At 40.7% G+C, this 27,445-nt stretch overlaps 1 long non-coding RNA gene across 1 annotated transcript in view; it reads right to left on the reverse strand.

Moving 5' to 3' along the window:
* Window positions 1-10,230: 10,230 nt before the first annotated feature.
* The window catches only part of LOC114811076, a 33,358-nt gene continuing 16,143 nt past the window's right edge, over window positions 10,231-27,445 (reverse strand). Inside the window, exons 3-6 of the long non-coding RNA XR_003758776.2 lie at window positions 16,223-16,302; window positions 13,471-13,539; window positions 11,917-12,015; window positions 10,231-10,569 (exon numbers count right to left, since the gene is read on the reverse strand). This is a non-coding gene — a long non-coding RNA (uncharacterized LOC114811076). The remainder of the gene's footprint in view (window positions 10,570-11,916; window positions 12,016-13,470; window positions 13,540-16,222; window positions 16,303-27,445) is intronic.

The following is a 27,445-nucleotide window of genomic DNA, read 5'->3' on the forward strand; positions in this document are numbered from 1 at the left end:
TATTGTGAGCTTTGGGCTATTTATGCAAAGGAGTTCACAATCTCTATGCTATCTTGCCATTTGAACTCTGAAAGTCAGTCATCAGCTTACAGCAGGCACTTTCATAGTGTTCATGGCTTCAGGGACCAATTTCTTTGCAGATTCAAAAGGAAAATAATCACCTTTCAGATTCCTTGTTACTTCGGTCAGCAGGGTTATGTAAAAGTCAGTCAAGTAGTCATTAATAATATCCTTCGCTATTTTGTTGGTTATAGAAAATGGCTTTGTCGGGAATAGTTTAAGGATCTTGTAAATTTCCTGATGTCAAGCTTACTTAAAGGAAAGATGGTTTATAAAACAAGGTCAAGACCCCTTCAAGCCTCTTCCCCAAACTGGGATTTGTGGGTGTCTCTGGCCTGTTCTTCTAGATTCTCTAAACCTAGGTTAGTTATAGTAGCTTAGGTGTGGCCAGATAGTGTTTTAGTGATGTGATCATAGAGCCACAGGTTTCTGTCTGTGAATCTCTTCTTATAGGTTGGAGCTGGGAGAAAACTGAGCCTATCCAAATAGCTCTTGCATGACTTTTCACAGCACATTGAAACCATAGCCAGATGACGCCTATGAGTCTCAACTGTTCCATTTCATAATGCTTTAGGAGGAGCCAAGCAGAGGGAAAATGATGGTACATCTCATGTAAAATTCCAGCAAAACCAATAAGAGTCCCACAGGGTGTGACCACTCCTCACTGCACTCGCTGGGAAAGAAAAATTTGTAAAGTACCTGACTGTAAGCTGTAAAAAAAAGCTTCAGAAGGAAATTGCTCCCCCGATGTTTCTCAGTGCTGACATGGGAGGCCAGTAGTCATTCATGCAAGGAAAGTTAATTGCCTAGGAAGCTTACCACAAAAGTATAAACCAGAGGGAAATCATTGAGTCAGAATCCAAATAAAAGTGTGCGGAAAAGAAATTAGTGCCCTCTAATAGAGGCAAAGAGATGAAAACTATGTAATAATAAAAAGTTAAATTCAAAACCTCTAAATTGCAGGCAAACTATAGTGTTTAGGCCCCATTGCATTTCTGTCCTAATAAATATAGAGGCCTGAAGATTTCTTGTTAATGGTAGAAAATAACTTGAAAACAACCTTGAAATGGAAAATGACGTGTCAAGACCAGAATCTATCAAACAAAGGATCTGTCAGGCATCTGAAGCTGTCAGAATTCAATGATAAAGATGCTGTGAATCAAGCCCTAAGCAATATTTTTAGCTATTGTAAGGTGCAATCATGAAATATCAATGAGTAGAAAAAAATGGCTAAAATTATTCCTGTGGCTCAGGACCAGTAGGTTCTTGTAGTTGAGTAGTTCTCTGTGAAGTTTTACAAATTATCACTGTAACAGCTGGTTGGTTCATTTGTTCATTTTGCTTAATTCTGTCCTGATGCCATGCCATTATGTTGTAACTGAATTACATTTCTAATTTCAAAGCAAGGAAAATAATGTTTGGCAAGTAAACAGGTCAATATATCTTCTCTCTATAGATAGGGCTGTGCAGTGGAGGCTCTGGTTAAAAAAAGACTGGAGAGTTAGTGCTTTGCTCGAGTCATAATGGTCTAGAGAGCTTCATGAATTAAAGATTTTCAAACACTTGAATGTTACCCAATATCAACTATAGGGACTTCTATTACCTGTGAGGCTTGGATAGGCATTGGATAGGCTTAGAAGTACATTTTTAGAAGGATGAATGTGGTGACTATGGGTCTTGAAAAATCAAGATGATCAATCAATTAGTGGTATTTATTGAGCACTTATTTTGTGTAGAACACTGTACTAAGCACTTGGAAAAGAACAATATGAGTAGATACAATCTCCATGTATAAGGAGCTTAGTTCAATCCTTGGCACATAGCACTCTGTAAATACCATTGATTGAGAAGCAGCATGGTGTAGTGGATAGAGCCAGGGAAGGGGGTCAGAAGGTTATGGGTTCTAACCCCATTTCCCACTTGTTTTCTGTGTGACCCTGGATTAGTCACTTCACTTCTTTGGTCCTCAATACTGTCAGCTGTAAAATGGGGATTGAGACTGTGAGTCCCACATGGGGTGGGGTTGTGCCCAGCCTGATTTACTTGTATCTACCCCAGTCCTTAGTACAGTGCCTGGCATACAGTGAGAGCTTAACAAATGCTGTAATTATTTTATTATTTATTATTGATTGGGGGGGCATACAGGCAGTAAAATAAGCTACAGATAGAGGAACTCGCAGAGGGTAAGAAAATGTGTAGAAGTCCTGTGGTGCTGGGGGGTCAGATGAATACCAAAGTGCTTAAGATGTACCAGACCCAAGTGCATAAGTGACACAAAAGTGAGGGTGATTAGGCAAAGTGAGGTTTTTTTCACGGAAGGCCTATTGGAGGAGGTAATATTTTAATCAGTTTTTGACAATGAAGAGAGATGGGTAGTCAATCTGGAAGATAATTTAGTAAATTAATATGGTCTCAATTGAAGAACCTCCTCTCCCACTCTCCTTTTCCACTAAGGACAGGCTAAAAATCTCAGATTGAGCCAGGTAATAGGAGCTGCTGTAATTCTAATAATAATAGTGTTGGTATTTGTTAAGTGCTTACTATGTGCAGAGCACTGTTCTAAGCACTGGGGTAGACACAGGGGAATCAGGTTGTCCCACGTGGGGCTCACAGTCTTAATCCCCATTTTACAGATGAGGTAACTGAGGCACCGAGAAGTGAAGTGACTTGCCCATAGTCACACAGCTGACAAGTGGCAGAGCTGAGATTCGAACTCATGACCCCTGACTCCAAAGCCCGTGCTCTTTCCACTGAGCCACGCTACGTGTACTCAGTCCAGTTTTTATTTTTTCTCAAGAGACAAGATTAATTTGATTAAAGCAGGAGAGAAAGATGTTTTACTCCTTGCAAGAGTCCACAACAAGATTTAACTATCAAGAAAATGTCCAGATTGGAACACAATTTTGGAGTGTGCTCTGGAGGCGCAGCATGGCCTAGTGGATATAACAGGACCTGAGAGTCAGAAGGTCATGGGTGCTAATCCTGACTCTGCCACTTGTCTGCTGTGTGACCTTGGGCAAGTCACTTCAATTATCTGGGCCTGTTACCTCATTTGTAATATGGGGATTGAAACTGTGAGGCCCACATGGGACAGGGACTATGTCCAACCTGATTTGCTTGTATCTACCCCAGTACTTAGTAAGGTGCCTGGCACATAGTATGTGCTTAACGAATACCACAATTATTATTATTATTATTAGACCTTGCTCTGTGTAAGTGTGGGAGGAGAGGGAGTGGAGGAGATGGGGAGGCTGGCTAAAATTCCCAGGAAATATGGATGAAAACTATCATTAAGTGGGAGGCATGCAGTAGCCTCCAGCTGTTTCCTTTTGAGTTTTGCTTAAGCTTTCTAGTTTGGATACTGGATCCGTTTGAAATATAAAACACTTAAAACAGATAAGTTAATACGTAGGAAAGCTTTCCTTCATCACAAACCATCTGAAATATTCCATTGTTTTTAGTTCGATTATCTCCATTACATCAAAAATGTGTCCTTCTGGGCCAGAAGAGAGACTATCCTCTCTGTTTTTTTCCAAGGTTCAGTACAGTTTCCCCAGGCCATGGAAGGCATAAGAAAACACTTGTCTACACTGATTTTCAGAGAGTGGAAAACATTCCTCAGCGACTCTGGGGAGGGACATTAATGGAAGAATCTCGGAATCCAGCCAGGATCACACAGTACTCTCTAGCTGGTTCTCTCACAATTGCCACTTCCCTTTCTTCTCTTCTGTTTCCCCTGCAGCAAGCTGATTTGGTGCAGCCCCTTGTAGATCAGAGACTATCTCCATCTGCTTATATTTTATCTGCCCCTCTGCTTACTACAGTGCTTGATACATAGTAGGTGCTTAATGAACAGAACAATTACTATGATGATGCCAGCTCCTCCCCCAACAAATGAGGGCACACACGTACACACACTCACACAGACACAGACACACACACACACACACAGTGAGACATGCATGTATGCATGCTCTTACATAGAAAACTTGACCACCATTTTCCATTTGACAATGTTGTCTTGTTTTTGTTTTGTTCTGTCTTGCTTTGCTGTCTGTATCCCCCGATTAGACTGTGAGCCTGTCATTGGGCAGGGATTGTCTCTATCTGTTGCTGAATTGTTCATTTCAAGTGTTAGTACGCTGCTCTGCACATAGTAAGCGCTCAATAAATACTACTGAATGAATGAATTAATTTTCCCCATTCTGGCAGTAATAGGGGCAGGTGAAAGCTGCTGGAGTATAAATAAATAATTATGGCACTTGTTAAGTGCTTACTATGTGCCAAGCATGGTTCTAGCATTGGAGTAGATACAAGTTAATTGGGTTGGACATAATCCCTGTCCCATGTGAGGCTCACAGTCTTAATCCCCATTTTACTGATGAGGTAACTGAGGCCCACATAAGTTGAGTGCCTTGCTCAAGGGCACACAGTAGACATATGGAATTGCTGGGATTACCATCACCTTCTGACTTTCAGGCCCTGCTCTATACCCACGTCCACTCCAGGATTCCCCCTCTAGGTCTTTATCATTATTGTTATTAATGTTGTAATAATAATAATGATAACAATTGTGGTATTTGTTAAGGCTTGCTATGTGCCAGGCAGCGTACTAAGCATTGGGGTAGATACAAGCAAATCTAGTTGTACACAGTTCCTTTCCCATATGGGGTTCAGTCTCAACCCTCTTTTTATAGATGAAGGAACAGAGGCCCAGAGAAGTGAAGTGACTTGTCCAAGGTCACACAGTGGTAGAGCTAGGATTAGAATCTATCTTCCTTCCTTCCTTCCTTCCTCCTCCTCTCTCTGTTTCTCTCTCTCTCTCTCTCTTTGTCCCTCTCTTTCTCTCTCCTGTTCTTCCTGTGACATCCACTGTGTCTAACAGACCTTTAGAAGCAGTGTGGTCTAATGGAAAGGATATGGGCCTAGGAATCAGAGGACCTGGGTTCTAATCCCACTTCTCTCCATACCCGCTGTCTGACAATGGACAAGTCATTTAACTTCTCTGTGCCTCATTTTCATCAACTCAAAAATGAGGATTCAATAACTGTTCTCCCTCTTACTTAGATTGTCAACTCCTTGGGGAACCTGATTATCTTATAGCTACCCCAGTGCACAGGACATAGTGGAGAGAGCACGAGCCTGGGAATCAGAAGGTCATGGGTTCTAACCCCACCTCCACCACTTGTCTGCTGTGTGACGGGCAGTCACTTCACTTCTCTATGCCTCAGTTACCTTCTCTGTAAAATGGGGATTGAGACTGTGAGCCCCATGTGGGACAGGGACTGTGTCCAACCTGATTAGCTTGTGTGCATCCCAGAGCTTAGTGCAATGCATAGCATACAGTAAACTCTTAACAAATACCATTATGGTGAAGCAGTGTGGCTAAGTGGAAAGAACATGGGCTTGGGAATCAGAAGTAGTGGGTTCTAAACCCGGCTCCACCACTTTTCAGCTGTGTGACTTTGGGAAAGTCACTTCACTTCTCAATCACTTCATTTCTCTGTGTCTCAGTTACCCCATCTGTAAAATGGGGATTAAGACTGTGAGCCCCATGTGGGACAATTTATCCCAACGCTTAGAACAGTAGAACTCTATGCAGAGGACACCCAAATCTTCGTCTCCTCCCCTGTTCTCTCCCCTTCATATCTCCTCCTGCCTTCAGAGCTTCTCCATCTGGAGGTCTGCCCACCACCTAAAACTCAATATGTCTAAGACTGAGCTCCTTATCTTCCCTCCCAAACCCTGTCCTCTCCCTGACTTCTCTGTCACTGTGGATGGCACGACCATCCTTCCCATCTCACAGGCCGGCAACCTTGGTGCCATCCTTGACTCAGCTCTCTCATTCACCCCACACATCCAATCCATCACCAAGGCCCACCGGTCTTACCTTTATAATATTGCCAAGATCCGCCCTTTCCTCTCCACCCAAACAGCTCTCTTACTGGTACAGGCTCTCATAATATCCCACCTGGATTAGTGTGTCAACGTCCTCTCAGATCTCCCTTCCTCCTCTCTCTCCCCGCTCCAGTCTATTCTCCATTCCACTGCCCGGATCATCTTCCTACAGAAACAGTCTTGGCATGTCACTCCCCTCCTTAAAAACCTCCAGTGGTTGTCTATCAGCCTCCGCACGAAACAAAAACTCCTCACTCTTGGCTTCAAAGCTCTCCATCACCTTGCCCCTCCTACCTAACCTCCCTTCTCTCTTTCTGCTGCCCACCCCGTACACTCTGCTTCTCTGCCGCTAACCTCCTCTCTGTCCCCCGTTCACGCCTATCTCGCCATAGACCCCTGGCCCACGTCCTACCGCTGTCCTGGAATGGCCTCCCTCCTCACCTCCACCAAACTAACTCTCTTCCCCTCTTCAAAGCCCTACTGAGAGCTCACCTCCTCCAAGAGCCCTTCCCAGACTGAGTCCCCCCATTTCCCTCTGCCCCTCCTTCCTTTCTCATTCCCCCTTCTCTCCCCCTTCCCCTCCCCTCAGCACTGTGCATCTTTGTATATATTATTTATTACTCTATTTTGTAAATGATGTATATATATCTATGACTCTATTTATCTTGATGATATCTACGCCAGACTCCTTGTTTTGTTTTCTTCTGTTTTGCTTTGCCATCTGTCTCTCCTGTTTAGACTGTGAGTCTGTTATTGGGCAGGGATTGTCTCTGTTGCCGATTTGTACATTCCAAGCACTTAGAACAGTACCCTGCACATAGTAAGTGCTCAATAAATACTATTGAATGAATGGATGTTCATGGCACGTAGTAAGGAAGCGCTTAACAAATACCATCATTATTATTATTAGTAGTAGTAGTACAGTGCTTGGCACAGAGTAATTGCTTGACAAACACCACAGTTATTATTTAAAATCTACTAGGAAAACTTCGGAAAGGTTTCAACCAACTTGGGGAAGCCGCCTTGCCTAGTGGAAAGAGTACAGACCTGGGAGTCAGAAAACCTCAGTTCTAATCCCTGCTCCTCCACTTGTGTCCTGGGCACTTGATTGGGAAACAGTGAGGGACAAATAATATTTTCCCCATTCTATAGATGAGGAAACTGAAGTTTGGAATTGTTAAGTGTCTGCTGAGGAAACTGAAGTTTGGAATTGTTAAGTGACTGCTTAAGGCTGTACACAGAAGACCAGTGACAGAGCCTGGCTCAAGATTATTATGTTGATTTACAGCCAGCTAGATGAATTGCTTGTTATCCACCCTGGTCTCTTAATCCACACTGCAAAGCCTATGTATCCCCATTAGCCTCCTCTTAAGGACACTCTGTAGTGCCATTGATCTGATTCAGTGGAGTCTTCGAGTATGCTAGATCATTGCTTCTTCCAATTATACTTAATAGGCTGTCATTTCTGTTACTTCAGCCTTTTCCCTTCCCCATTCCTGTCCTAATATAGGGTGAATTGGAAAGCCTATAAAAGATAAGAAACAGTAGGAGGGAACCAAAGAGTTGCAAGGCTATGATATTTCCAATCTCCAAGCTTCTTCCCAGCTCCTGTGTCTGTTATTTGCTTGTGTTTCTGACCCTACTTGGTTTTGTTCCACACTCCCTTCTGGAGCTTATCCTAATAAGCCATTCAAACCCCTCAAGTTTTAGAGCAGATCTCCTCTTGCTCTGATCTCTCACCTCTCACCTCCATTGCAACCACACATTTCCTCTTGCCACCAAAATATTTTCCCATGGATGCCATGCCAACACCTCAAGCTCAATGAGTCTCAAACTGAAATCACCACTCTTCTAAAACCCTCTCCTTTAACTTCACATCACAGTTGACAACACTGCCATCCTACCAGCCAAAGAAGTCCATAACTTAGGTATTATCTTTGAGATTTCCTCTGGCTCAACTCCTATATTGAGTCTGTCATGAAATCCTTTCAGTTTTTCTTTCACAACATCACTAGCATTCTTCCTTTTCTCTCCGGTCTAGTGGCCGCCAGGTTCGTTCAAGCACTAGTCATATCTTGGGTTTGACTACTCCATCAGCCTTCTTGTTGATCTCTGCTTCCAGTCTTTCTCTTCTCCAGTCCAAATTTCACTAGGTTATTAAGAACTTTTTATAAATTTCTCCCCAATCCTTAAAAAGACATTAAGAATTATCTAATCCTCTCTACATAAAGCAAAAAAACCTAGTTATTGGGTTTAAGACAATCAGCTTTCTCCCTCCCACCTATTAACTTTCTTCACCTACTACACCCTGACTTTCATTTTTAATTCTTTTTGACAATGTATTTTCTGTGCCTCACTCTAATTTTTCTGGATTCCCACCACTTGGTCATTTCCTCTCTCCTGCCTGGTACACCCTTTCCCATCAAGTCCAATAGATCAGAGTCTGCCCTACCTTCCAATATCTTCTGCAGAAAAATTTTCCTCTGGGAGTATTTATTTTCTTCTGAGATTATAGACCCCAGCTACATATAATAATGTTGGTATTTGTTAAGCGCTTACTATGTGCGGAGCACTGTTCTAAGCACTGGGGTAGATACAGGGTCAACAGGTTGTCCCATGTGAGGCTCACAGTCTTCATCCCCATTTTACAGATGAGGTAACTGAGGCCCAGAGAAGTGAAGTGACTTGCCCACAGTCCCACAGCTGACGAGTGACAGAGTCGGGTTTCAAACCCATGACCTTGGACTCCCAAGCCTGGGCTCTTGCCACTGAGCCACGCTGCTTCTCATGAATATGTAAACAGACAACCACTTGCAGCACTTCTTTTCATACCTGACAATGCCTGTTCTCCTTCTCCTTTGACTATGAGCCCTATGTGGAATTAGCATTGTGTTGAACCTCATTAACTTATATCTAACCCAGTGCTTAGAACAGTGTTTGAAACATAGTAAACAAATAGGATAATAATGACACTGACTTTTGTATTCTATTACTGAAGCACTCACTCATCTCTTTACTAATCCCTGTATTACTCTGTTCCTTTTCTAAACATGTAAGAAAGTTTTTCTTCTCAATTAAAGTTATTAAAGTTAATTCTTACATCATTCTTTGCATTCTCAGATGAGTCTTCAGAAGGTGAGATCTTTTTTTTTAATTTGTAAGGTTGAGGCTGATAAGGACAACATGGGGCCAAAATGATTCCTTCCACACTGTGGGCATAGACAGATTACCCCCAGCTTCACTGTTGCACTTGTTCCCCAGAATTCTAGGTGTTGTTTTCATTTTTCCTTTTTGGTACCCTGAAGCTTCTGCTTCAAACAGTCATCCATTTCTATCTGTTGTACACAAAATGGGCTTGCCTTCTGTGGCTGGCCTCTACCTGTCCACTGATCGATTAGTAGTCATGGTATTTGTTGAGGGTCTACTGAGGGCAGAGCACTTACTAAGCAAGCCAGTGTGATTAATTAATTAGTTAGATAATTAATGCTTCTCTGGAATTGGTCCAGGTGCAGTTGATGTTTCCTTCAGTTGGTCAGGTGAACCAGGCCCTTCTGGAACAACATTAGATACAGTAATTATAGACTCAATAGAACATTCGTGGAAGCCAGTGACTCCAGAAAAACCTTCCCCATTATGACCTATAGCCATCTTCTTAATGATTATTTGCAGTTATTCATTCCTTTTGAGAGTTGCTAAGCAACCACTGGAGGGATTTAAACTACCGGAATCCCTTTCTCATTGATGATAATCCATGCACATTAAAATAACAGAAATTGAGGTAAAAGAAAACATTGCACATATTTTACATTACAGGTCTTTTTCTTCCTTGGAAGAAGAAAATATTCAGTGTTATTTAAAATAGAGAAATGCCCTTTCATTAGTATTTACAAGCACCAAGAGAAAAGATTTTTAAGAGAAACAATCAAGTGTTTTACTGCTGCCAATCCCTTTCTTCTAGGTTTTCATTTTTAATTACTATTGACTTTGCATTCCTTGAACTACTGAAGCCAACAATAGCATAAGTAGGTGCTTGGAGCTTTCTAGCAAGAGTCTTATGTTGCTGATGTTAGAAGTTTTGGACCAGTGTGATCCCCAAAGACATTTAAATTATGGTAACTGATGCCCACTCCATGTAATTTATGATTATAAATCTTCAATAGGAGGTAATTAATTTTCCCAACAGGAAATATTAATGTTCTATTTTCAAATAACATCTTAATCTATAGCCCTTTAACGGTTCTACAGACATTAATAATGCAGTGTTCACAACAGTGCTCTGAGATCTGTTTATTATAATCCTTGTTTCGCAGATGGTGAAATGGAGGTTATGGAAGGTTAAGCCCTTTCCCCTAGACACCGTCTTCCTGAAGGCTGAGTTAGTTAGGAGTTTAAGTAGTACTCTTGAGATGTTAATAGGTCCTTAATCTGTTTTTCTTAAAATACTTTCTGTTTCACTATTTACTCTCCTTTTTACTCATCTTTTCCTTTGCTAGTCATTGTTCATGCACAATGAACTCAGGAACCTACTCTAGCTGGGCCAGGCTCTGTTGATTGGTTATGCTATTTGTGTTGTTTCTCCATTCAAGCAAATTTCAAAATCACGGAACGTCTCTGTAAATATAGAACAAAAACCAGATGTATTGCAATCTAATTATGGAATAGCTGTCCAAATTAATAAAAAATATTTTTTCCAATTTCCCTGTTGGTTTAATTTGGAGAAAATTTAAACTTCTACTCAAACCCATCTAGTCTTCTAGTTTATCTCAAATATTTAAATATACTATACCCAATTATTTAAAATTCTCCATTCACCAAGAAACAATATCAAAATCACACGTAAGTACACCATCCAGCCATCTAAAATTTCCTGGATCTGGAATCTATAATTTTTTCAGATTTAAGGAGGAGAAGTAGAGAGCTTAGTGGATAGAGCACATACTTGGGAGTCAGAAGGACCTGGGTTCTAATCCCAGCTCTGCCACTTGTCTACTGTGTGACCTTGAACAAGTCACTTCACTTCTCTGGGCCTCAGTTACCTCATCTGTAAAATGGGATTAAGACTGTGAGCCCCATGTGGGACAGGGACTGTGTCTAACCTGATTTTCTTGTAACTACTTCAGCACTTATTAATAATAATAACAATAATGATTATGTTATTTGTTAAGCATTTACTATGTTGCAATCACTGTTCTAAGTGCTGGGGTAGATATAAGGTAATCAGGTTGTCCCATTTGGGGCTCACAGTCTTAATATCCATTTTATAGATGGGGTAACTGAGGCACATAGAAGTGAAGTGACTTTCCCGAGGTCACAGAGCAGACCAGATGTGGGATTAGACCCCACATCCCTCTGACTCCCTAGTCCATGCTTTTGTCACTAGGCCACACTGTTGCTTCCTTTCTTAGTACTGTGCCTGGCACATAGTAAGTGCTTAAAAAATACCAAAAAAATTAAGGCCAGTGAATTTGCTAATGTCAGTCAGTCATCTGCATTTATTCAGTGCTAATTATTTACCTAGCTCTGTCCTCAGCACTATGGAATGTTGTAAGGGAAGTAACAGCCTTACTACTGACAAACTAGAAATGTTTACTCAAATGATTGAGCCAGTGGAAACATCCATCCCAAAATGCCCAAACAAGGTTTGTTCAGAATACAGATATCTCTTTTTTAAAGGGTTTTGTCCACTGGAAATAAAGTACTCATTTTATTCTGTTTCTGCTCCCATTTATAGTTATTTTTCCCAACAGGAAATATTAATGTTCTATTTTCAAATAGCATCTTAATCTATAGCCCTTTAACGGTTCTAGGTCTGATTCTAAGAAATGTTGTCACACATACATACATATACATGCACTTGGAATCATACTACAGAGCTTAGTGCTTGAGTACACATAAAGGAATGCTCACACATATAAGTAGTGTACAAACTAACTTCAAATCTACCTGCTTCAAATCTACCTGATCTTTCTGGAGCTGTATCCATCCCCGGAGACTGCTGAGTGAACAACTCACTCCCTCTCCTCCATTATGACCTACATTCCAAGATCCTGACATTTCCTGGAAAAAAGAATGAGAGTGGTAGGCATCAGGGTTATGGTCGAACTCAATGGGCATCTCTCAAATTCCTGATATGATCCTCTTTTTTCAGTCAACACTCACTACCTTGCGGAGTTCATCTGCTCTCATGGCTTTAACTAACAACATCTCTGCTGATGAATACCAAGTCTATCTCACTATCCTTGACCTCTTGTCACTGCAGTCTCATATTTTCCCTGCCTCCAGGAAATGTCCAAATGTTGTTCCCTCCCACTTAATATGCTTAGATTGAATTGCTCATATTCTTTTCCTCGTTATCCTTCCAGCTAATTTCCCTATCACAGTTTACAGTGCTAACATTATCTCCAAAGCCGAGAACCTCAGCATTAGTCTTGAATTCTCCCTCTCTTTTTATGGGCAAGGAATGTGTCTGTTCATTTTAAATTGTACTCTCACAAGTGCTTAGTACAGTGTTTTGCCCACAGGGAGCACTCAATAAATACGATTGAATAAATGAACCTTTATTCACCATTTATTCAGCCATAGTCCATCACCAAATTCTATTGGTTTTTCCTCCACAGCTTCTCAAGCATCTGCTCCTATCTCTTCATTCTAATGACCACAATATAGTCAATGCTGTATGCTGTATATGCTGTATATAGTCTATGCAGTATATGCTGTTAAACCGCAGACTAGTTTTAGGATGAAAAGCAGCATGGTCTAGTGGACAAAGCATAGTTTTGGGATCAGAAGGACCCGGGTTTGAACCCCAGCTCTGCCTCTTCTTTGCTGTGGGACCTTGCGCAAATTACTTCAACTTCTCTGTGCCTCAGGTACTTCATCTGTAAAATGGGGATTAAGACTGTGAGCCTCATGTGGGACATGGACTCTGTCCAATCTGATTAGTTTGTATCTACCCCAGAGCTTAGTACAGAGGTTGGTACATAGGAAGCACTTAATAAATACCATATAGATAGGTAGATGTATATCTATACCTATATATATGACTTTCCCTCAGACAATATTTACAAGGTTCAAGCAACTATTATCTTCATAGGCTAAAATAGATGTCTCACTCTCTGAAGTGCAGATAAATTGACAGCTAAATGTGCATTAATTAGATGGACAAATCAATTAGGACATCTTCCTCTCAAACTAAGCTTCCTCTCTTACTAACAACTTCTAAATAATATTTTTTTTTTGATAGCCTCTTGTCACTGAAGCAGGAGATAAACTAAGCATGGCCACACTCAACTGTGAGCATCTTATCAGAAATATCAGGCTGTATATGGTGTTATGTGCTTTTCAAGATTAGTTTTTATCTAAAGATAATCACCGGACATTTTAAGGAGTCATGTATGTTAGCAATATGTTAGCAATACATTAGCAATATTCTGCTAAAAAGAAATGTAAGGTAACAAATTTTTTTTGATTCAGGCCTTTTATCAGATGGCTCCCTACAAACCAGATAGATACCTTGCTGTTCCTTGACTTGGTCATGAATACGCTATCTTCAAACAGATCTTTTCCACAGAAATGCTGAGTCTAGGAAATCGTTAATTTGAGAAGATAACATCACATAGCATGGAGAACAATAGTAAAAATTCCATTATCCATTTTCATTTAAGGTGGGTAGTTGACAACTAATGGATAGATTGCTTCCTTTAGTACATTTTTTTCCAAAGCAGTTCATATAGGATAATCATTTCAAGGGCATGCTAGCAACTATTGTATTGCTAATCAAAAGAATTAATTAATAGTTGATCCATTAAGTTTCATAAAATACTGTGCACTTTAGTGTTAATATTTCCTCTCATTTAAAATAATAGGTTTTCATTGTCATAAAAGAAAGTTATAATTAATTTATTGAATCAACATAGCTGTTTGAATGAAAATAAAAACTTAAAATTGTTGGAAAGTTAAACCAAGCTAATTCTCTCCAGACCCCTGCACTTTATCCAGAAAACATCACTTACCACTTTCTCCCTAACTTCTTTATAAAAGACCATGTTCAATGGATACTTTTTTTCCCTTCGTTCCCTAACTTCTGTGGAGCTAAATCTTGTACCAAGATTCCTTTGACATTAGTGAAATTCTCCACTTAGATTATGGACCTAGAGGATGAATGGGCTTAGACCGCCCTGTTTATTTTACCCAAATAATGACTGGAAAACTGTTTCAGTTTGATTGATTTGACTCATATGATTACATTCCTCAACCATCTTCTCTATCTTGCATTATTTAGTGTAAGGCCAAAGCAGGAGTCTCCTAATTGTGTATTCCCTTTCAGCCACACCACTCTGCTGTTCATTCATTCAATCATATTTCTTGAGCATTTACTTTAGATCTCTCTGTTAGAAACTTCATCTTCAAAAATAAAAGTTAGAGTGAGGAGAGTCGAGATCCACAAGAACATTGTGCTGAAGTTGCGATGGGGGAGAAAAGCAATTTTTTGCACTGGTTGTTCAGTCGGCAAACTTTACAAATCTTCTATGGGCTACTAGATTTCCGGTGGGGAAGGTTTTAGTGAGTGGAAACAGCTAGGCTTCCTAGCATGTTAGCACAAGACTCTGAGCCCATTCCTCTCTTCAGCTCTCCAAGCAGTATCTCAAGAGATCTCTTGCTTCCTCTCAAAATCTACACCCTCCATCTGCAACTCTGGCCTCTTCCCTTTGCACCTTATCAAAATACTTGCTCCCACCCTGGATGCTATCTTTAACCATTTACTTTCCAGTGACCCCTTATCTATTGTTTTTAAACATGCTCATGTGTCTTTTAACCTACAAACCCCCAAACCTGACCCCCAAGTGTCCCTCCAGTTATCTCTCCATCTGCCTACTGTCATTCTTCTCCAAACTCGAGAGTTGTGAACACCTGCTGCCTCCATTTCCTCTCCTCCAATTCTCTTCTTGACCCCCTCTAATCTGACTTCTGCTCTATTCACTTCATGGAAACTGCCCTCTGTAAAGTCACCACTGACCTTGGGCACATCACTTCACTTCTCTGTGCCTCAGTTGCCTCATCTGTAAAGTGGCGATAGAGACTGTGAGCCCCATGTGGGACAAGGACTGTGTCCAACCTGATTTGCTTGTCTCCATCCCAGCACTTAGTACAGTCCCTGGAACATAATATTGTCTCTGTCTGTTGCTGAATTGTACATTGCACAATTGTACAATAGTACAGTGCTCTGCATAGTAAGCGCTCAGTAAATACTATTGAATGAATAATAAGCACTTAACAAATACCACCATTATTAATAAATGTGAATGTAGCTTAGTGGAAAGACCATGGGCTTGGGAGTCAGAGGTTGTGGGTTCTAATCTCGACTCCTCCACTTGTCAGCTGTATGACTTTGGGCAAGTCACTTCACTTCTCTGTGCCTCAGTTACCTCATCTGTAAAATGGGGATTAAGGCTGTGAGCCCTCATGCTTAGAACAGTGCTTGGCACATAGTTACTGCTTAACAAGTACCATCATCATTATTATTATTATTAATAATAATTTATTGATTGCCCAAGGTCAGCCAGGAGGCAAGTGATGGACCTAGGATTAGAACCCAGGTCATCTGGCTCCCAGGCCTGTGCTTTGTCCACTAGGCCACACTGCTTCCCAAATCTACCACTCCAGTCCTTATCTCTTTCCTCCACTTCAATCTCATATTTCCTCCTGCCTTTGGTACATATTTGCTTATAGGTTTCTACCAACACTTCAAATTTACATTTACAAACAGAAATCCTCTTCTTCCCACCCAATCCCTGTCCTCCTCCTGTCTTCCCCATTACTGTAAACACCACCATCCTTTCTGTCTCGCAAGCCTGTAACTTTGGCATTTTCCTCCACGCATCTCTTTCATGCAACCCACATATTCAATCTGTCACCTAATTCTGTTGGATCTCCCTTCTCAACATCTCTAAAATCTGCCCTTTCCTCTACATTTTTATGATATTTGTTAAGTGCTTACATAGGCGGTGTACTAAGCACTGAGGTAGATACAAGCTAATTAGGTTGGACCCAATCTGTATCCCACCTGGACCTCACTATCTTAATCCCCATATCATAGATGAAGTAACTGATGTACAGAGAAGTTAAGTGATTTGCCTAAGGTCACGGAAGACAAGTGGTGAAGCTAGGATTAGAAACCAGTCCGTCTCACCCTCAGGCCTATGATCTATCCACTGGGGCACACTGCTTCTCTACCACACCTTTCCAAGTATTTATGATTACCTACCTTGACTACTGCACTGCCTCCTTTCTGACCTTCTGTTTCTTCTGTTTCTGATTCTTCAGTTTTCTGCCTAGATCATTTCTCTGGGAATGAAAAAAAAGCTAAGTCATTTCTCACCACTCCTTAAGAATGTCCAGTGGTTGCCCCTTACCTCCACATCAAAAACTCCTCACCATCACCTTTAAAGTGCTTATACAGCTCTGCCCCAATTACCTCACTGATTTCCTACTACAACCCATCCTATGCACTTCTCCCCTTTAACACGAACCTACTCCCTAACTAAGCACTCCTTTCTTCTTCTCCCACTCCTTCTGTGCCATCTTTATTTGCTCCCTTTATTCATCCCCCCTCCTACTCTCACAGCACTTAAATATGTATCTGTAATTTTATTTATTTATATTAGTGTCTGTCTCCCCCTCTAGATTGTAAGCTCATTGTAGGCAGGGAATGTGTCAGTTACACTGTACTCTCCCAAGTGCTTTCTACAGTACTCTGCACACAGTAAGTGCTCAATAAATATGGTTGACTGACTGAGTTCAGTCTCATCTATCTCATCACTAACTCCTTGCCCATGGCCTCTGTCTAGCCTAGAGCTACTTCCCCCTTTATCTATAACAGACCTCCCCTCCTCCCATCTTCAAAGCCTTACTAAAAAGCATATCTCCTCCAAGAGACCTGCACTAAGGTCTAGTTTATTGGTCCATTTTACCTTCCTGCTTCCCCCTATGCTTAATAGTGCCCTGGAGCTTTAAAGGGTACTCTTCTAGTGGTACTTCTATTAGATAACTTGGGTCATGTGACTGATTAGGGTTTAAAAACAAAGTAAAGTTTCAAATATTAGTGTCTCCCATTTTCTCCTGAATTAAACTAGACATGAAGATCAACAAAAACAAAATACCTGACGACATACTAGATTTAATAATAATAGTAATAATGTTGGTATTTGTTAAGTGCTTACTATGTGCAGAGCACTGTTCTAAGCGCTGGGGTAGACACAGGGGAATCAGGTTGTCCCACGTGGGGCTCACAGTCTTAATCCCCATTTTACAGATGAGGGAACTGAGGCACAGAGAAGTTAAGTGACTTGCCCACAGTCACACAGCTGACAAGTGGCAGAGCTGGGATTCGAACTCATGAGCCCTGACTCCAAAGCCCGTGCTCTTTCCACTGCGCCACGCTGCTTCACGTAGAACACGTAGGAGTGTTCTATAAGTGTAAAGTAGTCTTTTTACTTATTGGAAGCACAGTTTCAATAAATCTGGTGTGTTGCACAGTGATAGTGATGACTGGTATTTCAGAATTTACCATGTGTCTCGGTCCCTATATCACACAGAGTTCACAGTTTACTGGGAAGGGTAAACAGGAAATACATGTGTTAATTCTGCTTTATTCTACTCTCCCAAGTGCTTAGCTCAGTGCTCTGCACAAAGAAAGCATTAAATAAATACCAGTGGTGATGAATTGAGAAGAGAAATAAAACAATGGAGACCTCTCTTTTCAAATGAACTGCAGAAAATGTTGAATAAAAGATTAACCACCACATTTGTTGCAGGAATTCTAATTGTTTCCCTTATAGAATCATTGCCCTGGTTTCACAGAACAATGGAAAGCAAGGACATTGTTATTCTGGGAGCCAGATGTTAATTGGTTATGACAAATGCTCCAAAACTGTTTGCCATTTGACTGGCAGCCTTACATGATAGAAACAACTCTGGGTTTTGTTACAGTCAATTAGAATATGAGACTCTTGAACAATTTATAGATAGCAACCACAGTTGATATTTCATCGTTAGTTCTTTTCATAATGACTGTGCCGAGATGAACCAGGGAGCGCACCATCTCAAGGACAAAGCTCTACCGATGATGTCCTGAGCTAGCAAGGGACAACATGGATTTGTGGGTCAGGTACTGAATTCATTTGACATCCCAGGTCAAGAATGTGAGATTAGGTGTCCCTCCCCAACAAGGTAACCAAATAAGGTATGGAGGACAATTGGGGGTTGGGGTGGGAGACAGAGGGGAGCATGGAGATTGGACAAGTGGAAGCTGGAAGCTGAAATGGCTTGGGAGGAGAGATAACTTGGAGGATGCCTTTGCCAGTCTAGGCAGTGGATGAGAACCTGTGGCAGCTGCTCATGTGTTGCCTCTGCCCAGAGCATCGAATGCCTGCTCTGTCTCTGGAACCAGCACACTAAGTGAGGGACCGTGGGACAGGCAAATGTCTCACTGAAAGTTTGTGGGGTGGGAAGTACGTGCTTCGCCATTTGCGTGTAAGGTATAAGGGAATTCTTCCCAACTGGGAAGTTCAATTCACTAAGTCCAAAATAATTAAATAATTATATTCTTCCCAAAAGGGAAGCTCCATTCACCACGTGGAACACATTTCGTATGACTCAGTCTCTGGTCACATTGGTCACACTCTGGTCTCTCCCTCTCTCACCCTCAGCATGTTGATACTCGAACCTGTCCCAGGGTGATAGGTGACAATGACATAAAAATATTTTTGTAGGTATTTCATTTTCAGATCCAGAGATTCCTGGATAGGACAAAAATAATTTCAAGATCTTATTTTAGAAATAAGAAATGACACTTTACTGATAAGACAAATGACTGATCACTGAAATTGAAGTCCAAAAAGTGATTGTTAAAGGATATTGGACAGTACATTCTAGAAATTAGTGTGGAATAAATGCTGCTTGTAAAGTTTAGAAGTGTAGTCACAAATCAAGAGAAAATTATTCATTCATTCATTCAATAGTATTTATTGAGCGCTTACTATGTGCAGAGCACTGTACTAATCGCTTGGAATGAACAAGTCGGCAACAGATAGAGACAGTCCCTGCCATTTGACGGGCTTACAGTCTAACTGGGGGAGACAGACAGACAAGAACAATGGCAATAAATAGAGTCAAGGGGAAGAACATCTCGTAAAAACAATGGCAACTAAATAGAATCAAGGCGATGTACATTTAATTAACAAAATAAATAGGGTAATGAAAATATATACAGTTGAACAGACGAGTACAGTGCTGAGGGGATGGGAAGGTAGAGGGGGAGGAGCAGAGGGAAATGGGGGGAAAAGAGGGTTAAATTATGCCAAGCACCTCACAGAAATCTTTATTCATGGACAGTACATATCCGTTATAAGATGATAAAATATTCTCTGGGACTGTATCTGCCCATTATGTTGATGCACCACAAAGAATATGTATCATTTTTTGAATGTGATTTAAAGTTTATAAATGAGTCAAGAGGCCAACTAAAATCTTTAACAATCACACGGACAGCTGGCCCTATCCACATTTATTTACACAATTATCATCATTTTCATTTTATCCAGAAATAAGGCATTCCAAAGAGGCTAGTATGATCATCTCGAAGTTTCAGAGTTGTATGTTCATAATTTCTATTTTCAGACAAACAGCTAATTCTTCCTTTAACACTTTAACGTTTAGATATGATAGGAAAGATTCAGAAACTGGCAGTGCCCACTATCTAGTCAGAGTTAGCAATGTTATAACATTTTGATTTTTTTTAAATTCCATCATTAAAAGAGAACCTCAAGGGTGATGATTTCTGACAAACCATGGCATTTGTGTCAAGCTTCACAATGACCAGTTGTTGGCCAGGAAAAGCCCTATAGTAGTATGGGATTTGGAAAGCTGCCTATCAGTGGAGTTGAAAGATGGGGAGGACCAGAAGATGCTGCAGTGGAATTCCAACTGCCACCCCAGAGCAAAGGACAAGAAACTATCTTGATATTCATGAAGGTCTGATCCCTAATAGTTTTGATAGCAGAGAGTCAGTGTCTTGAATCACAGTGAATTGGAAGCAGAGCTAAAAACTTAAATTCAGTGTTTCACCACAACCATGAAGCCCACCATCTGGGCTGGTTGTCATTCAGCATTCATTTCAGAACAGAAACTCTTCCAGGAAATGAAAGTGAAGCTTCTTATTTAACTCTACAGTAAGGATCAGGCCACTGGGGCCAAATGGAGACAGATGGTATGAGAACATTTTCAGCATTCTTGACTTTACTGAGCCTCTTTTAAAAGTCAGTCAATCATTCATTCATATTTATTGAGCACTTATTGGGTGCACAGCACTGCACTAAGCACTTGGGAGAATACAACAATGAAGAAACACATTCCCTGCCCACAGTCAAGACACTGTCTCCCCCTCTAGAAAATGTTGACATCTTCCAACAGCTGCTATGTTGCTTCTAAGAAAGAACTGGGAATCCAAGCTAACATATTAGAGGGAAGTTTCTAATTCCTGGGATTTTCTATGAGAACAGTCTAGCAGAAAGTCGACATATGATGCTTAGCTTAGAATGGGAAGACATCTTGCTGAAGGCAAAGCTGGAATTGGATTTTGCAAAAGAATGAAGTGTCTTGCAGAAAAAGAGGCCTTAAATGTCAGCCTGAGTCTACACAGATGGGAAAGAAAAGGTTATTTTATTTTACCTATTTTGGAAGACATCCACCAGCAAGATTAATTGGAGGTATCAAATGCATCACCATGACCAGTAACCTGATGAGAAAACTCAAGTCTAAGGAAATGAGTTCCATTCTTGAAATTCCAGGAGTTTAGTAAATGAGTGAATCCACCTCAGACCCCTAAATTCTCAACTCCTAGCCTGTACTGAGATCTCATTTTATTGGAGGCCTGAGAAAGGAGTGCATCATAAAGAACAAAGTTTTGGGTAGCTTTGCCAGTGGAATCCAAATGCAAAACCCCAGAACTCGCATGGTCCAGAAATTATAAAACTTTCATCAAAGTTTCTCTGTGACATTTAAAATTTATTCCTCAACTTCCAATTACATTATTTCACCAGAGGGTTATTATAAGCTCTGGTGCCAATTTTATGGATTGTGCTGCTGAACTCAGGCGGATATCAATGTTACTAACTTCCTTCCAAACAGCAGTAACTGAAACAGAGATAATATCTGCACATGTTTTATGATACTACCAGAGAAGGCAATTTAGAGGTTATGTCAGTTCCTTGTTTTCTGATGTAATGATATAAAAGATTCTTATATCATCCATTCCATTAATAAGGTATTATTGGCTTCTAGTCTGCAGCCTACAAGAATAATGGCAAAAAAATACTACATCCTTGAACCTTTTTCAGTGACTCTATTCAGGGTTAGGATTTATTTTTATTGATCAGAAATGCCAATTTCTTTGTTATCATAAACATCCATTGAATGTTTTCCTTCGAAAATATTCCTACATGTCTAAAGATACTCATGTTCATTTGATCACTTTGACTGACTTTCCTTTCCCCATTCACTCTCTCTGCTTTCCTTCTCCCATTTACTCTCCCTGCCCATTAACCCTAGAGTGAGGTATCGTGGGCACAGGCAGGGTCCTATATTGCAGGGAACTTTTGACAGGGCAGTTACAGATAAGTGACTTCACACCACACTGTAGGATGACTCCTCCTCCTTCCCTCTCAATTTCTTTAGTTTGTTCATTTTATACCCAAACTTTTCATCCAAAACCAAAAATACCAAAAGAAAGAGCAAGTAAGGAAATAACTTTTTACGAATCACTAGCTAAATGCATCATATGATAGCTGTGCTCACTACTATTGGAGGTCTGAATTCACTGCAGGCCAGGAGATTTTAAAATGCTTGAGGACAGGTTGTGTCAATCATATTGAACACTTATTATGTGCTGGACACTGTACCAAGTGCTTCAGAGAGCACAATTCAACAGAATTAGCAGACATCCCCTTCACATAATGAGCTTAAAGTCTAGAGAGGAGACAGGCATTCATGGAAATAAAACATTATAATATATAGCTTAAAGATATGTACATAAGTATTGTGGAATTGGAGGTGGGGCAAATATCAAATATCCAGAGTTCACATTCCAACTGCAGAGACAATTCAGAAAGGAGAGCAAGCCAGCCGAAAAAACATTCAATTAAGTAGGCCTCTTCAAGGAGAGGCCTTAACGTTTTGAAAGTGGAGAGAGTGGTAGTCTGGTTCTAATCCCGGCTCTACCACTTGTCAGCTGTGTTACTATGGGCAAGTCACTTAACTTCTCTGTACCTCAGTTACCTCATCTGTAAAATGGGGATTAAGACTGTGAGCCCCATGTGGTCACAGTCACCTGATCACACCTGATCATCTTGTATTCCCTCCCAGTGCTTAGAACAGTGCTTTGCACATAGTAAGCGCTTAACAAATACCATCATTATTATTATCCTGTGACTGCCCAAATAAGCAAGGTGGAACCCGGAAGCATGGGTGGGCCACTACCCCTGTGACCAGAACTGCTAGCCATTCCAGGCAATTAATGCAGAAGTGTCCCTCACCCTTGTGTCAACCAAATAAAATATAGAGGAGAGGGGAATGGGAGAAGGGGGAAAGGGGATGGAGATTGGACAAGCAGTATCCAAAATCCCAAATGGCCCAGAAGGATGTATTTATAATATGTCCGATGTTCTGGGCAGTAGAATGAGACTTGCAACAGCCAGTCAAATGTCTTCCCTGCCCAGAGTGCCAGATTCCGTCTCTCTCTTTGGAACCGGTGGACTAAATGAGGGAACTTGGAATGAGTGAGTGTCTTGCTGATCATACATGGGTCTGGGAGCTAGGTGTTTCACCATGTGCTTGTAACAATAAATGTGTTTGTCCCAAGAGGGAAACATTCATGGGGCTGGGACCTAGGGGCTTCACCGCACATGAGTAACTAAAGCAGAGTATCCCTCCTAAAAGGGAAATTCAATGGCTGCATCTGAATAATTACCTAATTATATTCCTCCTGAAAGGGAAGTTTAATTCGCCATTAGGAATGTTTTGTATGGCTCAGCATTTTGACTCCGGTATCTCTCATGCCAAGCCAATTCTTGAATCCATCCCCATATGATGTGACAGAGGTATAGTCTCTAACCCTCTTCAATATCTTCTTGTCCCTAATATAATGTTCTACACCGAGCAGGTACTGAATAAATACTGTTATTGAAGATGGTATATATAGCAGGAACTATGCCCTTTTTTGTGGGTATACCATGTTAATGTATTATAGTAATCAACAATTTAATTTTATCATAATTTCATCAAAATGTGAACTAGATTCTATTAGCAATTAAGCTGCTGGGTGACAAGTGCAATTTAGTCAATTACTACTTACTCCCTGCATACATGTATAGAATAAACATTTAAGCAAACCTCAGGGGACCCTAGATTTGCTTTTATGAATCTGATACACAGAAATGGACTCGGGTCAATTTAGCACACATTCAGCCAAACCATTTTGAAACACATTCTTAAAAATAAACTGTTCCTTATTGTGTTGGTTAAAAGGAAAGATAAAAATTATAATAGTAGTAATAATAAGACTTTAAGACTGTAAGCTCCCTTTAAGACTGTGAGGGCAGGGATTGTCTCTATCTGTTGCTGCACTGTACATTCCAAGCACTTAGTACAGTGCTCTGCACACAATAAGCGCTCAATATAAATGATTGAATGAATGAATAATGATCATAAAAGTGATTTGTGTTAAGGGTTTACTATGTGCCAAACACTATAGTGAGCAATAAAGTTGTTATAATTTAGGCAGGTAATAGACAGTCTCTACCCAACATAGGGCTCAGAGAGACTAGATCTAGAAAATACCAGTTATTATTATTGTTATGTCAGAAGGCATATGGGAGCAGGAGGATTGAGGATGTTCCTGGGTTTGGGTAACAGTGACAAACTTTGCTACCCTGGTGGCACAGGCTCCCAATGCTAATCCCATTAAAGGGTTCCTAGTGTTCCCCACCTGATGCTGTACTAAACACTGAGATAGATTCAAGCTAATCTGGTTGGACACAGTCCCTATTCCACATGGGGCTGGCAGTCTCAGTCACAGGGAGTAGGATTTAATCCCCATTTTACATATTGTGGTAATTGAGGCACAGAGAAGTTAAGTGATTTCCCCAAGGCCACACAGCAGACAAGGTCACAAGCCAGGGTTAGAACTGTGCTCTTTTCACTAGACCATGCTGCTTCCCATTTAAACATAGCCAAAGAGTCTCAATGCACAGCAATACAAGACAGCACAAGTGTTACTATCAATGAATCGATATTATTTAATAAAACTTTACTGCCTGCAGATCACTTGTACCAATGCTTGTGAGAGAACATATAACAGAGTTGATATGCCTGTTCCCTGCCCACAAGGAGCTTAGAAACATAAGTCTCACTAAAAACCACTCAATGACTCTAAAATCCACCGTTGCCACAGCAGTCGCCTATACTGTCTCCCCCATCCACCAAATTTTCCTTCAAATTTTTCCCACTCAACCACCCGCCAATCCACATATTCCTCCCTCCATCCGAGGACTAAATTCAATCTATTGCCACTAATTACGTAGTGAGTTAACTATGATATTTATTAAGAATTCACTACTTAGATATGAGCTCTTTGAGGAACAGGGACTATGCCTAATTGCCATCTGTGTATTGTCTCCCAGAATGTTCTGTATAGAGTAAGTGTTTTATAAATACTTTTATTACTACTATATACTATGTGCTGGAGTAGAAAAGTTTTTGTATTATGCAGTTGAGTCATGTCTGACCCATAGCAACATCATGGACACATCTCTCCCAGAACACCCCATGTCTGTCTGCAATTGTTCTGGTAGTGCATCCTTAGAGTTTTAAATAGATAAAACTACATAGTAAAGCTATCTAGATAAAACTAGTAGACAAAGCATGTGCCTGGGAGTCAGAAGGACATGGGCTCTAATTCTGGCTCTGCCACATCTACTGTGTGACCTTGGGCAAGTCACTTCACTTCTCTAGGCCTCATTTACCTCATCTATAAAATAGGGATTAAGACTGTGAGCCCAATATGGGACAGGGACTGTGTCCAACCCTATTATCTTATGTCTACTCCAGCACTTAGTACAGTGCCTGACATATAGTAAGTGCTTAACAAATATCACACACAAAAAAAAATCACATAAACCTCCTGAGATTCTCTTAACCTGCATCAAACCCCAAAATATTGTAATAATAATAATAATGACATTTGTAAAGCATTTACTATGCTCACAGTCTAAGTAGGAGGGAGAGCAGGTATTGAATCCGCATTTGGCTGATGAGGGGACTGAGGCATAGAAAAGTGAAGTGACTTACCCAAGGTCACACAGCAGGCACTGACTCCCAGGCCTGTGTTCTTTCCAGCAAGCCATACTGCTTTTCATATTACCATTTTCTTGCAAAACTGGTTTATCTGTGACCATGAAGGCCACATGTTCATGGGGACAATTAGGGAGAGGTTGAGGGAGGATTTCATCCTTCAGTGCCTGGATGGGCCCCCTTTCTAGCACCCATTAAAGCAGGCAGGGCAGAATCAAAACCTTTCCACCTTTCTCTATTATTATCAATGTAGTTCAGCAGTAAGGAGCATTCATTTCATTGTACTGATGAGTTTGGAAATTTCATTCCAGCCGTACACTGGATTTGCTTTGCCAGTAGATGCCAGTCTTGGGCCATACAACTAAGATTCAAGCAACTGTATTTCAGCCTAGAGATTTCTGAGGAAACTAAAAGTGCACAGTCTGGTGTCAAAAAAGCAGCAATTAATGAACTTTGAAGGCAAAACACAAAGCAAACTAAAAACAGGTTTGGGACTGTAAAAACAACTGGAAATGCAATTCATCACTTGGTTCTGATTGTTGTGCTATTGCAAAAGAAGTATTTTTCTGACACTCGAGGAAAAAAGGAAGCATGTTTGCATGTGGTATGTGGCACTTTTCGAAGGCATTTCTCTCCTTATCGTACCCTCATTTCTCACTTGTTTTGGTGATGGTTGGGGAACAAAGGTATATGATGATTTGTAATCCAGAGAAAATATGCTATAGTGTATTGAAAAATGATAATCCTGAAGATTTGAAATATATGTATATATATGTTTAACATATAGAAGCCCACATATAGACACCAGTGACCATTGTGGTATTTCTCTTATATCCCTACTTTTCCACAAAGGCTAAGTATAACCTTCTTTGTTTGGAAAGAGTTCAGGAGTCTATTCAAGTACTGAAGCAAAGTCAAGATTGTTTTCTATAGTGTCAGCTTTCTTCAGACATAGCATAGATGTGTGTGTTTTTCTAGATTTCTAAAGTGAGATATTTTAAAGGTTAGCTGCTGTCCACCTCACCATCAAGTGATGCAAAATGTCAGGCTCTACTGGCACACTCTAGGCTTGCTGCAAGGTTGTATACATTCTTGATGTTTCCCCTCTCTGAGAGTTTTATAAAACCATACTGAATAGTCAGGGTTCTATTCTGGATTCCAGTTTCATAGGAGAGGAGGGAAGGTACATGGATAGGGTAGGCAGTTTGCTAATATACGACTCTTATGACTAATGAAACCTTCCAAATAGCCTTTGTTGTTCAGATTCCTCCCAATTGAAACTGTTTTTTAAAAGTGATTCACTGGCCCTCTCCTCTGATTTGTTCTCCCAAAAAGAAAACAATTTGGTGGCATATTTGCCTTCTGAGTGTTGGCCACAATCTAACTGGTGGGATAATCTCCCTGATGAATACTCCTCACCAGTGATTCAGTCTCAGGGACTGAACCCAGGGCAGTTTGGAAGTGATCTCTGGAGTTTGGGGTGAAAGAAAGAGAGGAGTTTGGGGTGAAAGAAAGAGAGGTGTTTTTCTTCCCTTATGAGTCTGGCACAGTTTCAGTACCTCTTGAAGTCCAATAATACACTGCAACCAAATGTGAGGCAAAGCAAAAAACATGCTTTTCTCTTGCTTCCCCACAGAAAAACGCTGGCATTTTTCCTTGACGGACCATGGTGAGGGGAAACAGGGGGAGGCAAGCTAATAATAAGTTGCAAACAAGCAGAAGGGAAAGTAGAAAATATTTTTTTTTCCATATGGAACATTTTTTCTATATCTTTATGAAACATCCAGGCAGACCCTGATCCAACCTGCCTTCTCCCTCCCCACTCCTTTGCTAATAATGCCCCAACTGAGTCTTATTTTGCTTGGGAATGGGAATAGTCACTTGGCAAATCCGCTTCTAAAGCAGTCAATATTTGGGGAATTCACTAAGCATGAGACTCTCTGTCCATAAAGTCAGATTGTACTTATCGTACCTGGGATGGAGTGGTTGAATATTCAGTGAGATAATGATGGCCTGGAGGACTGGTATACAAGGTATGCTTTGTGGGCAGTACTGGCGCCATGGAGCCCATGACTCCACTGTG

Source organism: Ornithorhynchus anatinus, chromosome 4, assembly GCF_004115215.2.
Source record: "Ornithorhynchus anatinus isolate Pmale09 chromosome 4, mOrnAna1.pri.v4, whole genome shotgun sequence".
NCBI classification, from domain to species: domain Eukaryota; kingdom Metazoa; phylum Chordata; class Mammalia; order Monotremata; family Ornithorhynchidae; genus Ornithorhynchus; species Ornithorhynchus anatinus.